The following is a 15,629-nucleotide window of genomic DNA, read 5'->3' as shown; positions in this document are numbered from 1 at the left end:
AAAATTAGTGGTTTTTCCCTCATACGAGAGTTTGGGCGCGCCTGGAAGAATTAGACTGCGTATCTGTTGAGGGTGGGGTGGGTCGGTTGAGTGTTACTACCTTGGTATGCCTATTATGGCATTCAAGAGAGTGAATACAAAACGTTTCGCCTCCTATTCCTGCTATTTTAACAAAGAGAGTACTTTGTGTGACAACAATCTTGAACAGAAGGACGCGAGATTTGCGCTTAAAATGGCGCGCGGGGATATCGGGCCGTTCACTTTCCTCGTCCCCGCGCCGGCCTGCTCTTGGCGTACAGCAGAACCTATAAAGAAAAAAAAAAAAAGGGGGGGGGGAGGTTCTGTCAATAAGCCCCTTCCTCCTTTTCTTGCCCGTTTGCTTTTAAAGAACTGGGACGTACCTGGTCTCTTGGGAACTGGGTTTATTTAGTAGGACGAGAAGAGAGATGTGTCTTTAGTAGAGTTGTTAACGGGGTTTCATTAGAAAACCGATTTCGCGGTCACAACGCACCAATTTTAAAAATCCAACTTTGGTAATACTGATCTTTAGTCTTCGCGAGTATGCTAGAAAGGCCTGAACTCAGCTTTATCAATATAAATAGTTCAGTAGTCCATATTGGTCTGGACTACCGACAGTTTCGACTCCTGTCGTCCCCCAAGGCAATGGCCCACTGCAATGATCAAGGGAACTCCAGTTCGGAGCTGTAGGCTAGAATACAGAATATGGCTCTTACTGAGTCGATTCTGGATGAAGATAAACCCATCATATTGGACATTAATTATACATTCAGTGTACAATTTTATTGCCATAATATTTTTCTTAATGACTGTGGCAAGTGGATCTCACAGGGCTGTTCTGGGAAAGTATGCAGAACTGCACACTATATGCCACCTAGACTCATAAGTTTGGGGAGGGCATATCATTTTTTAAAATAAAAAATGCTACATTGAGCTCCTAGATAAAAGATTGGATATAACTCAAATAAGGTTAACTGAAGTATAATTTATTCAGTTCATTGTCTTGGATCTGGAAGATGGCTTTTGTCTCTGATACATCAAATGCCTGTATATGTCACTGAAAACTCTTGAACACTCCTGGTGTGAGAAAAGGAGAGAACTATCCCTTTTGTCCATGTTATGAATAATTAAATGGGCTTACAGTTTATCCCATCTCTATGCTGTAAAGCAGCCTCATATTTTATTTAAAATTAAACAAATAGCACACAATGTATCTGTTAAAATTATATCTTGTAACTCAGTGGTGGGATTCAAGTAATTTAACAACCAGTTCTCTGCCCTAATGATTTCTTCCAACAACCAGTTTGCCAAACTGCTCAGAAAGTTAACAACCGGTTCTCCCGAAGTGGTGCGAACTGGCTGAATCCCACCACTGCTCCACAATAAGCATGGTTACCTGAACTAATAAAGCAGCAGATTTTCTTTGTGCCTCTGTGTATGTATGCATGTATATAACTATATATAACTTTATTAAGGCCTTCAGAGTTGAGTGGTTAGTTTATAGTAAGTATGCAACTAATTTTAAATGATAAAAAGTTAGACAATGTTTTATAGTGTCTGATGAGCATTAAGCTAACTGATTAGGTTGGACAAACAACCATGCAGGCTTACTGGGAAATTTTAGATAACTTAGTAAAATTATTTATTAATTTCTGAAATGGATGGATAACTAATAAAGCTGTTGTAACAATGCTCCATGTGGTTTGGTTCTTGTGTTTTGATCTAGTGAATATTCCACACTATTCAAATCAGCCTGTGTAGAGCAAATTAAGTAGTCCAAATAGGATATAACTAATGTGTCTCTATAGCAGATCTCTCTAGATATCTGTAAAAACTGAATGCATAGAATGCATTACTTTAACTGAAGAAAGTAGTTTCTAGTCACCAATAAGAACTCAATTTTCAGGTCATCAACTGAAACTAGAAATATAGTAAAACTGAGTTTTCAAGACAAGAATAACTTATGTTAAATAATGGGTATTGTGTCCTGTGATTCTTGACTAGTGTATCTTATCTTATATGTACATTGAGAACATATGCACCAAAGACAAATTCCTTGTGTGTCCAATCACACTTGGCCAATAAAGAATTCTATTCTATTATGTTAAATAATCTTCATTTTGATTTCACATTTGTCTTGTTATTAAACTAGAGCACAGGTATCAAACATGTAGCATCACATTGCTGTCACATGACGTGTCACGATATTTTCCCCTAGCAGAGCTGGGGTGGACATGGCCTGCACGTGATTCATCTGGCCTGTGGGCCACCAGTTTGACACTCCTGAACTAAAGTATCCAATAAGCAAAACTGAAGCCACATCTTGCTGATTTGAAGCTGGATTCCACATCTTTTCCAAGAATAAAATATTGAAGACTGACTGTAAATTACCCAATCTGATAAGATACTCGGTTCGTTGATGTTTACTTTAGACATGATTATTCTCTTATACTTTAGACATGATATTCTCTTATTGAAAAGCATGTCAACTTTGTGGGGCATAGCCAGCATCATGGAGGTACAGCGTGTAACTTGGGGGCTCCGAAGAAGCACCAATATCCCAGCTGTTTTGGGGGGGTCCTAAGGGATCATAGCTGTCTTGTAGGGACAGTGAAGAACGGAGGCACAGGCTGGCGCAAACAGGGAAATCACAAATTCCCTGAAGCGCCGGATAATAGCCTCCGACCCAGCAGTGGGAAGACAGCCATCAGGTGCTGTCACAAGCCAGGGTGGCCACACAAGGGAGAAAGAAGAAGAAAGCGAGGTGAATCATCTGGGTGAGAACTGTGGTCTTGGAAACAAGATTCCCCCTTTTTAATTTATTCCCTGACTTTAAAAAACTTTATTTGAAAGAGAACAGCAAAAGAGGAGAGGGAAGGGAGCGGATAGAAGGCTATCTCCCCACTTCCGGTAACAGCGGTGAAAAAGTGGGTGCCATTAATGAAGACAGAATTGGCAAAGCTGAAAAATTGATTTAAAAATTAGAAAGCAGATTGGGCAAAGTGGCTTTTTTGCAAAGTGAATGATTTTTGAAACTTTGAGATTTGTCTTTGAATTTGGAAGATGAAAATTGGGTTGTTTAAAACTTAGACTATTTGGAGTAAACTGCAGTGCCATCTAATGGTGCTAGAGAAAAGTAAACAAAAAATTGAATAAAGGAGAAGATAAGAGTGGAAAGACTTTGGACAATGTTTTGAAGGCTGGCAAGAGAACTCTGATAAGAGATGGTCTTGTGATTTTGTAACGGGGATAAAAGTACAATAATTTTTTGTAAACTACTAAAGATTGAACTGTCAGTTTTTTGCCTGGTGGATTTATAATTATGGAACAGTGGACTTTTGGATATTTTTTTTTCTTTCCTTTCTTTTTATTCAGTTTTTCTGGATTTAAATTTTTGGCAATTTGTACTCTTCTCTATTGAAAAATTTGTTATTTTTGCCCTTTCTCCCTGGCCTTATTACTTTTTGGGTGATTATTTTTACTTTTGTTTTTCTCTTTCTTTAACTGCTATTTTGGATCCTTTTTTTCCTGGCACATTTTGGCTTTTAAATTTTCATTATTGAATTTTTGTTTTTGTTTTTCTTTTTAAAGGAGGTTCTGCATTTCTTCTTCTTTTATATTGTTTAAACCTATGTCGATTAGGGTAATAAGAACCCAAAGAATTTGATTTTGGAGTAGATTTTGAATTTGAATTTGGAATTTAAATGAGGCGAGTGTGAATTCTAAAATTGCATTATTTGGATTACAAATTGGGTGGTTTGAACCGAAGAAACAAAATGAAGAAAATAACACACCATCTATCATCACCATCAATATCAAAAGCATCTGGCTCCATGGGACAAAAGACAGCAGAAACTACAACACAACGAGAGAAAACCAATGCGGAATTAAAAAATATGTTACAGACTATATATGAAGATCTCAAGGAAAGAATAAATAAAGTAGATGAGAAAATAGAAAAAATGGATGGAGAATTAAAGGAAGTTAAAGAGATGATAGGAAAAAATGAACAACCATTGATGCAGGTGGAAGAAAAAGCAGAAGCAACGGAGAAAAAATGGAAGAGATGGATTATAGATTTACAACTACTGATAAGAATCAGGAAAAGACAATTATATCACTGGAAATGGATAAAGCTGATTTAAGATTTCAAAATGTTGAAGAAGAAAAAGGAGAGAATCTAGCAGAGAAAATTGCAGAGATATTAGCGGAAGCAATGTAAGAGAGTAAAGATAAGATATTAAGCGGGATTGACAAGATATACAGAGTGCATACAAGGTATGCAATGAGAAACAATCTACCTAGAGAAATTCATGTTAGATTAACCAAGAAAACATTGAGAGCAAAGATAGTGCAGTTGATGAGAAATGCGACCATAAAGCACAAAGGTAGAGAGATAGTGGCTTTGAAACAAATTTCAAGAAGAGTCAGAGACCTGAGAAAAGAATATCAATTCCTTACGAAATGTTTGACTAAAAGAGGAGTGAATTTCAGATGGTTGGTACCAGAAGGAATATTGGTGAATTGACACAGATTAGATACAATAGAGAAAGCAGAAATATTTAATGGACAGTACATAGGATTTCAAGAGGAAGAGAGACTGAGTGAAGAAAGAGGGGAAGGAAACCAGGAGGAAAAAAAAGAACAACTAAAAGAAATGGCTAAAGAACAACAAGAAAGTGTGATAAGAGAAGGAGCAAGAGCGAGAGAAGTTAAAGAGCAAAGGGAGATAAGAATGACTAGATCTACAAAACAAATAAACAAATAAGAAATGGAAGAAGAAATCAAAATAATATCAATGAATATAAATGGACTAAATTCGGCAATAAAAAGAATAATAATATTTAATAAATTAGAGAAGTTAAAACTAGAAATTATATGTTTACAAGAAGTTCACATTAGAAAGCAACATAAAAAACTTTTGGAGCAAACAAAATTGGGAACATTATATACAACGTTGGCTTGCCAAAGCAAAAAAGGAGTAGCATTTTATATTAAAAAGACAATTCAGTCTAAACAAATATTTGCGATGAGGAAGGAATAGTACTAATGGTAGAAATAGTAATGAGCCAAAAAAAATATTATTAGTGGGGATATTTTCTCCAAATGAAAATCAAGAGGAATTTTATGCAAAACTACACAGGAAAATATTAGAATATAAATATTAAGGTATTTGCATAACAGGAGATTTTAATGTGATTGTTAATTATGAGTTAGACTATAAATCTTCAAAAGTGAATAAAAAGAAAAACGCTCCCTAAAGCATTTTATATAATGACAGAGGAATTAAGTTTACAAGATGCATGGAGAAAAAGAAATTTAAAGGAGAAGCAATATTCATTCTATTCAAATAGGCACATATTGTGGTCAAGAATAGATGATGTGGATGTCAACAGAATCTAAGATATACAAGATTGATATAGAAACAAATATATGGACAGACCACAGCCCAATAACGATGACATGGAAGGGGCAGAGAAACAAAATGAGATGGACATTAAATCAAAACTTACTAAATGTGAAAAGGATTTTTTACAATATATGGAAAAAGAACTGAATGGAAAAGAAAAGAAAAGAAGATACATCACTGCAAAATGTATGGGATACTAGTAAGGCATATTGGCAATGACATACGTAGGAAAAAAGAACAAACAGAGTAGACAAACTCAAAAGAAGTTGGAGGAGGAGTATAAGAAATTAGAGAAAGATTTACAGAAAAATCCACAGGACAAAAAAATTAAAAACCTGATGGACTTGCCAAAACATAAATTGAACTTAATAGAAAATGAAGATCTGGCAAATAAAATAAAATCAACAAAGCAAAATTTCTTTGAAAATGTGAATAAGCCAGGAAGATGGCTGACATATAAAATGCAGAAGGAAAAAGAAAAGAAATTGATAAGCCAACTACTAAATCAAGATGGAAAGATATATTATCAAAAAAATAACTGAGAAATATTATCAGAGTATATCAATAAGAGAAAGTGCCAGAAGGGAAAATAGAACAATATTTAGAAAAAGCGATGATCCCTAAAATTCCAGAAAAAATTAAAAAGGCATTAGAAGAAAGAATATCGATGATGGAATTGATGGAGAGAATTAAAAAACAGAAGAATGGCAAAACCCCAGGACCAGATAGATTACCAGCAGAATTATATAAAAGGTTGCAAGAGGTATTAAGTAACACAATGTTACAAGTATTTAATGACTTATTATTAGAAGCCAAGATCCCGAACTCATGGATGGAGGCATATATATGCCTTATACCGAAAGAAGAATCAGACTTACAACAAATGAAGAATTTTAGACCAATTTCATTATTAAATGCGGACTATAAAATATTTGCTTCAATTATGGTGGAAAGATTGAAGAGGCTGTTAAATGAGTTTATACATCCAGATCAGAATGGCTTTTTACCTAGAAGACAGATTAGAGATAATATATGAATTATATTGGATACATTGGAATATTATGAACTACCGTGTTTCCCTGAAAATAAGACCTTGTCTTATATTTTTTTGAACCCTGAAATAAGTGCTTGGCCATATTGCCATGTGCTCAAAAATCCGATTGGGCTTATTATTAGGGGATGTCTTATTTTGGGGGAAACAGGGTACATTCAGAGAAAAAAATGGCATTGTTATTTTTAGATGCACAGAAAGAGTTTGATCATTTCACATTTGATAATGTGAATTGGCAATTTATGACAACACAATTACAAAAGATGGATTTTGGGGATAGCTTTATTAATATGGTTAAAACTATATATAAAGACCAATCGGCAAAGGTAATTGTAAATGGTGAAATGACAGAAAAAGTGGACATTAGAAAAGGAACCAGACAAGGATGTCTGCTATCTCCATTATTATTTTGACATTAGAAATCTTAAATAGAAAAATAAGACAAGATAAAGAAATAAAAGGAATAAAAATAAAAAAAGAAGAATATAAACTACAAGCATTTGTGGATGATCTAATGTTCATTATGGAAGAACCAACAGAAACAGGTCCAAACAAAGTGATTTGTTAATAGAGGAATTTGGAGAAGTAGTGGGACTGAACATTAATAAAGATAAGACAAAAATTATAGTCAAAAACATGAAAGAAAAACGGAGAAGTTAGATATTCAAGTAGTGAAGAGAGTGAAATATTTGGACATCCAATTAACTTCAAGGTGTATTACTGTGAAGGAAGATAATTACTATAAACTGAGAAATCAAATTGAAATAGATTTGGAAAAGTGGAAAAACTTGCAATTATCACTAATGGGAAATATAGTGTTAATTAAAATGAATATATTACCAAGAATTTTGTTTCTCTTTCAAACGATTCTGATAAAATTGGAGAAAAAATATTTTGAAAATTTGAATAAAATGATATGGAAATACATATGGCAAGGGAAAAAAAGCAAGAATTAACCTTAAATTGCTTCAAGACTCTAGAACTAGAGGAGGGTTCAGCCTACCAAACTGGGAACTTTACCACCAAGCAGCGATGTTAACTTGGGTTAAAGAATGGATTTTATTGAGAAATACAAGAATATTGACTTTGGAAGGACACGACTTGCAACTAGGTTGGCACACTTCTATGGTACGGAAAAAACAGGATATATGAATACACATTGTGTAAGGAATGATTTGTTAACAGTATGGGAGAGAGTGAAAGAAAAACATTATATGAAAATACCAGTGTGGCTTTCAACAATAGAAGCATTGACACATCCAAATATGATTAATATGGAAAGTATTGTGAGATATAAGGACATTTTAACAGAGAAGGGAGAACTAAAACAGAAACAAGAACTAGAAAAACAAGGGACTGAGAAAGATTGGTATACGCGACTGCAAATACAATAAAGATACGATAAAGATTTGAGACAGTATGGCTTTAATTTGGGAAAATCAGAACTGGACGAGATATTGACTGGGACAGATAAAAAAATGATTAAGAAACTGAATAATTACTTATTGCAAATTATATTAGAAAATGAAGAAGTAAAAGAGAATGATAACATGGGCAAAAAACTTTGTTATACAATAGAATTAGAGAGATGGCAACAACTATGAGAAAGAAATTATAAATTAACAATAGCAACTGCATATAAAGAAAAACCTATATAAAATGTTTTATAGATGGCATATGTCACCAGAAAGGTTAGCAAAAATGTTTAAAGATAAATCAGCTAAATGTTGGAAATGTTTGCACCTGCTGGGATCATATTATCATATGTGGTGGTCATGTACAGAGCAAAAAATTATTGGGTTAGAATACAGACATGGTTAGAGGAAGTGTTACACCAGCGTATAGAATTAAAACCTTTATTGGGTATTTTACTGGAGAGATATAGCAAAGAAGATACGTATTTAATTATACAGATAACAACAGCAGCAAAAATTGTATTTGCACAAAATTGGAAGGTAGAAAAAATCCCGTCAGAAGGTGAAGCAATAAAGAAGATCTTAGATTGTGCAAAAATGAACAGACTAACATTAAGAATAAAAGATATAGAGGAATCGGTGTATTTCAAGACATGGGGATGATTTTATGCATGGTTAGAGAAGAAATATGAATAAAAGATGACAGATTAATAAATTAGACAATGTAAAAGTAAATGAGAGAGAAGACAAAAAAAGGAATAGAAACTCAGATGACACCTGTGTAAATGGAAAAGGGGGATGGTGGGGGAAAAAGGAAAAAAATGTTACTATAGAAATATACAATCATAATAATATATGTGTAATTGGTAAAATACAGGGGTGAAATGCTACCGGTTCAGACCGGTTCAGAAGAACCAGTAGCGAAGATTGGGGCTGGTTCGCCATACTGGTAGCAATTGCTGGCTGCCCCACCCCCGAACCGGACCACAGCCCACAGCCCACAGCCCAGCCATGCTTCCCTGCCTTCCATGCGGCCTTCCTGTAGCCAGCTTGTGAAGACAGGCAAGCGGAAGGCCACATGGAAGGCAGACAAGCATGGCAGGGCTGCGGGGAAGGGAGCTAGCAGCTTACTCCCTTCCCCGCAGCCCTGCCATGCTTGCCTGCCTTCCACACTGCCAACTCATTGTTCGAAGCATCAGCGATCTAAGGAAACATCTTCTAACTCTTCAAGATCAACTTTAAGAGTGCTGAGAAGCCAACAGCAAAAGTAGCAGCAGCAGGGGTGACAAGGTCATGTGTGTGTGTCTGTCCGTCCCTCCGCAGTCCTCCTCTCCCAGGTGACAGCCAGGGCTTCCCCGCCTCTTTTCCTCAGAGGGGCAATGTCTGCCTCCAAATCCTTGAGAGAGAGGGACACATACACACACACCCCTGTCGCCCCCCCCCCCCAACATCTTTTGCTGTCGGCTTAAAGTCGATCTTGAAGAGCTAAAACGAAAGTAGTCTGGACTAGTTTGCTCTGAACTGCTGGAACTGAAAGCAATCTCTCCTCTCTCTACCACGTTGGTAGAATCTGCTATTGGTATTGTACATTTATCTTCATGTGTTATATGTATATAAAGAAGTTAATGAATCCTGCTGAATCAATTTACCTGTGTGTACTTTCTGGATTTGATTTTTGCAATAAACCCTGACAGGTTATGGGCCCAGAGCACACAGAAAGATTGAACTGTAATTAAGCTGAGAAACTGTCTGTGTTTAAAAAAAAGAAACAAGGCAGAGAAAGCTTGCAGGATGACTGCTGTTGAATTCAAGGAGAGGTGGGGGCCCAAGGAGTGCAGAGAGAAGAGCAACGGAAAATACCAGAGACTGGATGTCTGCAAAGAGAAAAGCAGCGGAAGAGATCAGATTACAGCCCAACAACAGAGGTGATGCTTCATTTGTGGTGAAAAGACACATGTCAGCTCCAGCATGCCGGCTGGCCCTGAGCTGCCATTCAGAGGGAAGGCAGCCACCGCTCTCCCTGGCCGTCCTGAAATATCCTGGATGACTGGGAAGGGTCCTCCTGTAAAGCCTAACGGGCAGTAAAGGCTGACTGACAATGAAGACCAGTCCTCCTTAAAAACTTACTGGCAGCAGGGGAGGAGGAAAGGAAATGCTGGACTTAAGGCAGATGCTGGCTTCCCTTCACATGTATTATCCTCTGCTCATTTCAGGGTCACGTGGGAGGGAGCTGCATGCTTGAATGGGTGGGTGATGCTTATAGTTTAAAAAGTGGTGGGGTGCACGGGCGATTAGCCCTAACAAGAAGTTCCTTTTGCAATTCTCAGTGCATGCCAAAAAAGAAGTAAAGCAGGCAGCAACAAACCAGTTTTGTGTTTGGCTGTGTCTTTCTTTTTCTTTTTGTTTGGAACCTGACAACACATTTAAAGAAGGACTGTTTGCAAGACAAAAGTTATTTGCAAGGAAGACAATTAGCTGATGGACAAGTTGCTGTGGCAAAAGTCAGCTATTGCAATAGCAGAGACAAATGGTTGATAGACAGTGGGGCAAGTCAAACAATTGTTAATAATTCTAAATTGTTTTACAGGATGGATTCAGCTGCTGGAGATGCAGTAGCATTGGCAAATGGCCAGAAGGCTAAAGTCATTGGAAGAGGCAGTGTGCAAATTCCATATGTGGAAAAGAGGTTTAATGATATATTATGTGTGCCTGAAATGGAGCATAATTTGCTGAGGGTCTCTAGTTTAGACAAGCAAGGATTTGAAACCACATTTGCAAATGGGAGGTGTCTCATAAAGAGAAATGGGAATGTATATGCACAAGGCGTAAAAGAGGATAATTTTTGTGTTGCAAGGACAAAAGGTTCAATGTGCACAAACATTTGGAAATGAGGCACCACATGATTCTTGTGCTCATCTCTTGCACAGAAAGCTTGGCCATGCCAGCTTCCGAGTTTTGCAAACGATGGACCAGTTTGGAGAAGGATTAAATTTAAAGGGATGTAAGGCATATTTGGACTGTGCAGTATGCAAATCATCAAAGTCCAAAGCATTTCCAGTAAGCAAGAGTAGCACAAGGCAGATAACAAGAGCTCTAGAACTGGTACATGCAGATTTGGTTGGGCCAATTGAAAGGCGGAATTGTGTTTTACAAACCATGAAGGACTCACTGGTCCGAGCAGATCATATTGGGGTGAAGCCATGTTGATGGCTAACTATTTAATCAATAGGCTGTGGAGTTCCTCTATTAATGATACTCCATAGGCAGTGTTATATGGGAGAAAACAATCTCTGGCACATTTAAGGGTTTTTGGAAGCAATGCGTGGGTGCATATTCCAAAAGCAACTAGAAGAAAGGAACAACCAAAGACTAGAAAGCTCAGGTTTATGGGCTATGAGTCTGGTTCAAAAGGCTATCTCTTTAGCGATGGGAGCAAAAGAATAGTTATTTTCAGGTCTGCTAGCTCTGCAGAGCAAAATTGGAACAGAATTGATGCAAATTTATGGAGAGATCCACTTAGTAATGGTAACTCACTTAGTGACGGTGTCAGTGTTCAGGGAGGAGAAGGTGAAAAAGACATTACTATCGGTTCTGTGGGGATGGCTTGGAGGGGAGGGGGTAATGTGACTGGGTGGGCGTGGCAACTCACCTGGGATCGTTAGAGGCTTTTAAACACATTTTTTTTCTACAACCTCTTCGGCCAAAGAGGTTGTAGAAAAAATGCTTTTAAAAGCCTCTGATGATCCCAGCTGAGCCGCGCGATCATCAGAGGCTTTTTAAAAAAACTTTTAAAAGCATTTTTTCTGCCGAAGAGGTTGTAGAAAAAATGCTTTTAAAAGTAAAAAATACAGCCTCTGATGATCGCGCGGCTCAGCTGGCCATGGGGGGGCACGCAGGGATTTTTGCTATCGGTTCTCCGAACCACCCACCGCCATCGCTACTGGATAGGGCAATCCGGTCCGAACTAAGAACATTTCACCCCTGTTTAGGACCCAACTTTTTAGACTGCAAAGATTTTAGAAACTTGGTGGAAAAATAAATTTTGTTCCCCACTTTTTAAGGTTTAGGTTCTGTTTGTTTTTTTTTCTGCTTGTGCTTTATAGGCAGCCTAGGCTTCATTCAAGGCTTTACGGACCACCTGGCAAATGGTTTGCAAATGACTGATCCACTGTTTCAAGGAGGATATATCTGGTTCATGTGAGGCATAGCATTAAATTCTTGCCCTATGGCCACTCTGAAAGGGGTAAATCCTGTGCTAGCGTGAACTGCATTATTATAGGCTACTTCTGCAAAAGGCAGTAGTTCAGTCCAGTTGTCCTGCTGGTAATTAATAAAATAGCACAGGTAGTGTTCTAGAATAAAATTTGTTCGTTCTGTGGCCCTGTTTGTCTGTGGATGATGACTAGAACTAAGTCCCTGCTTGGTCCCAAGTAGATTTTAAAAAGCCTTCCAGAACTTGGATGTGAATTGGACCTCTCTGTCCGAAATAATACATTGTGGGGTCCAATGCAAGTGATTAATGTGGACCAAAAACAGTTTAGCCAAGGCTTTAGCCATAGGGATCTTTTGGCATGGGATGAAATGAACTTCTTTTGAGAAAAGATCTCAGTAAATGTAATGTTTTTACAAAGCCAAAGTGATCAGCTAATTTGGAGTCGTGACAAGCTTGCATAGTTCTCAGCCTTTCCCTAGCAGGGACATACAGCTTATTTCTCACCCAAGCTAACCCCTCTTTTATTATGCATGTATGTTTAGTGGCACTAAACCACTCATCCATTTCTAAGGCTTTTTTGAAATCTGTGGTGGTGGCATTGTCTAAGGTGGAGGGGTCATTCTTCGCCTTAGAGTGTGTGACAACCTTAGTTGCTAATTGGGAGGTTGGGATCATGGGCTTAATTACTTCCCCCTTGACACTTGTATTGTGGTAGTCTGGACAAGGCATCTACCAAAAAGTTTTTCCCTCTTGGTAAATACTTCAAAGTGAAATTAAAGCGTTGGAAGTACTGCGCCTACCAGACTTGTTTTGGAGACATTTTCCATGAGGTTTTGAGTGCTTCCAAGTTCTTGTGGTCGGTCCATACTTGGAAAGGTATTTTACTTCCTTTCAATAAATGTCTCCAAGTTAGGAGTGCCCACCTAACTGCAAAAGCCTCCTTTGCCCATCTCTGTTCAGTTTCAGTTAACTTCCTAGAGGTGTATGCACATGGTTGTAATTTGCCTTCTTCATTCTCTTGGAGTAAAACAGCACCAACTGCCACATCACTGGCATCGCCCTGGATTACAAATGGTTTCTCTGGGTCTGGGTGTTTTAATACAGGTTCAGCTGAATTTTTTTTTTCCAGTTTTTCAAATGCCGCTTGGTAGTCCATAGTCCAATTCAGTGGTTGACTAGGTTTTGGTTTATCTACCCCCTTGGTTTTTAACAGATTTGTAATTAGCAATGCTATTTGGGCAAAAGGGGGGATAAACTGCCTATAAAAGTTAGCAAACCCCAGGAAGCTCTGCAATTGTTTGCGTGTATGGGGGTTTCTCACTCGAGGACTGCTCTGACTTTTGTGGGGTCCATTTCCACTCCCTGGTGAGAGGGAGTGTATCCCTGTATCCTAGATAATCTATCTTACCTTGTTGAAAATCACATTTAGAGAGTTTGGCAAACAACTTAGCTGCCCTTAGTTTCTTCAAGACCTCCCGCACCAATTTAACATGTTGAGTCTTAGTTTCAGTATAAATCAATATATCATCACGATAAACCAAAACACCCTTATACAAGTGCTCATGCAGCACCTCATTAATTAGCTGCATGAAAACAGCGGGGCTTCTGGTTGATGTCACGGTGGGATCGGACCTGCAGAGTGGGTCTCCACCCTCCTGTGCTGAGTTCTTCCTGTTTGTTGGCTCCAGAAGGAGCCAAAGCTGCCCTATAGGGATGGCAAAGCAAAGAGGGGCACCTTGTGAGATTGAGGAGAGTCACAACTCTCCTGTCTGGCCTGGGGTTTTTATTCCCTTTAAGCCATGGTAAGAAGAAGAAGCAGCTAAAGATGGCTGCTACAAAGCTGGGACAACTGAAGAACAACTAAGACTGATGCTGGAGCGAAGTAGGTGAACAGTGACTGGAGCCGGGGAGAGGATTTTTCTTTTACTTTAAATTTAACCTGAAGAAATAATATAGAACTATTTGCTCAGAAATATGTGTTAAAGCGGCGTCCAAGCATTTTGGAACATTCTGAGGAAATACCTGATTGGAAATGAAGGCACAGGAGGGTTAAATAATAGATTTTTTTTTTTAAAAAAAAATTGATTTATATGCCGCCCTTCTCCGGAGACTCAGGGCGGCTTACAATGCGTTAAGCAATAGCCTTCATACTTTTGTATATTTATACAAAGTCAGCTTATTGCCCCCACAAACTGGGTCCTCATTTAACCTACCTTAGAAAGGATGGAAGGCTGAGTCAACCTTGAGCCTGGTAAGATTCGAACCTGCAGAAATTGCAGGCAGCTGTGTTAATAACAGGGTGCATTAAACCACTGTACTACCAAGGCTTATTTTGAAATAAATAGAAAATTGGACTCCTAAATTCGGAAGACGTGAAACTGGGAAAGCATTTTAAATGCTGGAATTATTTACTTACAAAGCTTATTCTGCTTTTATAACTGTTTTATAACCAAAATGATGATGGAATAGTAAATTGAAATTTAAATGGAGAGTGCCACCTGCTGACGAAAGGAAAAATTACAAATTTGGAAATAACTATATGAAGGACAGTGAAAACACCCATTGGATTATTTTTAGCTACCCTATGACTATTGAGACTCAAAATGAAAATGAGGAAGTTATTCAATTAAAGAGACATTTGAATGTCATACTAGAAGATTGAATCAGTAAACCTCTGGGATTACTTAAATGGAACTGATTGTCAATCTATGAGGCATAAAGAACTGGGACTAGTGTACTCCTTGAAGGGTAATTTAAAGACTGAATAAATAGTTCTTGGACTGCTGGTTAAAATTGAATTTTTAAAAAACAAAACACAATACTTAAGGAAGAAATGAGTGTAATTGTGAAGGAGATGGACTTACTTTTTCAAAATACAAAAGACATCATGGAGAAAGGGTTAAGGAGATTATGAAAAAAATGAAAAGTACTATACAAGGGATGATGAGTAAAGACCAAGACGCCCAGGAAAAGGAGTAAACAGAAGAAATGAAGAAGGAAGGAAAAAGACAAAGAGGAAATAACAATGGAAATAATAGTTTTATTATAATAGATTAATGAATTAAACCAGGGGGAAAATATATTAAGAGAGTTGGAAGATATATTTGAAAGGAAGACAGGGCCTGGGTAGAAATTTTAGAAATTAGATAGTGGAAGAGGGTAGAGGTGGGAGGAATACCTAGACCGAACATCCAAGAAGTGACACAGACAGAAACAAAGATTTAAGAGAGGAATTTGGGAGGCAAGCCAAAAAAAAAAAGCATGGCACTGAAAGTATTGAAGTGGGCAAGAGACGATGGATAGATTATTTTCTTTTTATTGTTTTGATTTGTTTTTCCTTTTTCCTCTCTTTCTTTTAAAGCATAGCAGTTAAAGTATTGAAGCGGGTAAGGGATGATGGACAGATGATTTCTCTTTTGTGTCATTGTTGAGTTGCTTTTCCTTTTCTCTCTTTTCCTTTTTTTTTTCTTTAGGTAGGTGACATGATTAGAAGTTAGACAGGAAAGAAAGAAAAAGTCTCTT

General features: G+C 37.6%; 1 protein-coding gene across 4 annotated transcripts in view; it reads right to left on the bottom strand.

Annotated features, from left to right (window-relative positions):
- The window catches only part of TOPAZ1 (testis and ovary specific TOPAZ 1), a 324,534-nt gene that overhangs the window by 83,204 nt on the left and 225,701 nt on the right, over nt 1–15,629 (bottom strand). The gene's annotated exons all lie outside the window — the stretch shown is intronic.

Source organism: Pantherophis guttatus, chromosome 4, assembly GCF_059756535.1.
Source record: "Pantherophis guttatus breed Tessera chromosome 4, ASM5975653v1, whole genome shotgun sequence".
In the NCBI taxonomy this organism is placed as follows: domain Eukaryota; kingdom Metazoa; phylum Chordata; class Lepidosauria; order Squamata; family Colubridae; genus Pantherophis; species Pantherophis guttatus.
Note: the sequence above shows the minus strand (reverse complement) of the source record. Positions and strands in the feature narration are given on the sequence as shown.